This window comes from Myodes glareolus, chromosome 15 (genome assembly GCF_982192425.1).
Source record: "Myodes glareolus chromosome 15, mMyoGla1.1, whole genome shotgun sequence".
NCBI classification, from domain to species: Eukaryota; Metazoa; Chordata; class Mammalia; order Rodentia; family Cricetidae; genus Myodes; species Myodes glareolus.
In genome coordinates, this window is record NC_142040.1 from 7,750,631 (window position 1) to 7,751,869 (window position 1,239).

Here is a 1,239-nt window from a genome sequence, read left to right on the forward strand (position 1 = left end):
GTTTGAAGACTGCCTTTCCTGTTCTTAAAGAGCCACAGTGCTTTTGGAGGTGATTTTCACCTAATTTTGTTAAGAGAGCTCAGTCTCTGGCTCTCACGTACAGAAAACTTTAATTTTGATTGAGGAAGTAGCCGGGCGGTGGTGGCGCACGCCTTTAATCCCAGCACTTGAGCTCTGAGCACAGGCTCTGCGAAAAACCGCGTTTCCAAAGCATCATGGGCGGGCGGAGGAAGCTCATCGGCGGGGCCACGTGCTGAGTGCTCGTCACTCCCCGGCCCCTGGGAAGGTCTGAGACTGGGGCCCCCGTGGCCCTAACCGGGCCCTCCCGTGCGCGGGCAGACCGGGCAGGAGAGGCCCCCCTCGCCGGAGCTTGGAAAAGACTCACGGCCGGCGGTGCGAGTTCAATGCCTGAGGTGAGGCAGGGTGCACAGTTCGCAGGTACAGGATAAATGGCGAGCCCGCACACGGCCCGGGGCGGAGCCATGCCTTTGTTTGGGCCACAAGGGGCCACAATGGGCTGTGCCTCAGCCATGGCCGCCAAAAATTCAGTCAGATAAAAACATTTGTCGCCAAAAATTCAGTCAGATAAAAACATTTGTTGCCAAAAATTCAGTCAGATAAAAACATTTATTCCCCAAAAAATGCACATCGTTCCGTCGTCAGCAGGAAGCAGCTAGATCGATTGTCGACGCCCATTTTCCCTCAAAGAACTGGTCTGATTATCATAATAAAGGCGTGTCAACCTGGTTACCGGTATCCTAGGTAACAAAGGCGGACCTATTGCCTCAAGCAACAGGTAGAATAAACAATGCTACCTAGAGGTTTTTTCATTTGAATGCGGGGCTGGAGAGATGGCTCAGAGGTTAAGAGCACTGCCTGCTCTTCCAAAGGTCATGAGTTCAATTCCCAGAGACAACTGTTTTGGTTTTAGACAATAGAGGAAGACTACCAGTGACAGCTTCCCCCAGAGAAAGGATTTCTCTTGCATTCTTTACACTTAATTTTTAATTCAAAATATTGCTGGAAAAACAGCAACAGACAGAGATGCTCTGTTTGAAAGCAATTCCATCTTATTCTAAGGTCTGCTTTAATGGCACAGGCAACCAAGATTTGCTCTTTGGAGCAGAGACCTGCAGATCTCTAAGTTCAAAACCAGCCTACTTCCAGTACTGATTGTGCTGAATTTTTACACTGAGAGGTTTTAGTACTCTTAAATGTTAATTTGGGAGGAGAGTTTTG

At 49.1% G+C, this 1,239-nt stretch overlaps 1 pseudogene; it reads left to right on the plus strand.

Annotated features, from left to right (window-relative positions):
- Positions 1-222: 222 nt before the first annotated feature.
- Positions 223-441, plus strand: LOC148119631 (Nuclear RNase P; annotated as a pseudogene).
- The last annotated feature ends 798 nt before the right edge of the window (positions 442-1,239 follow it).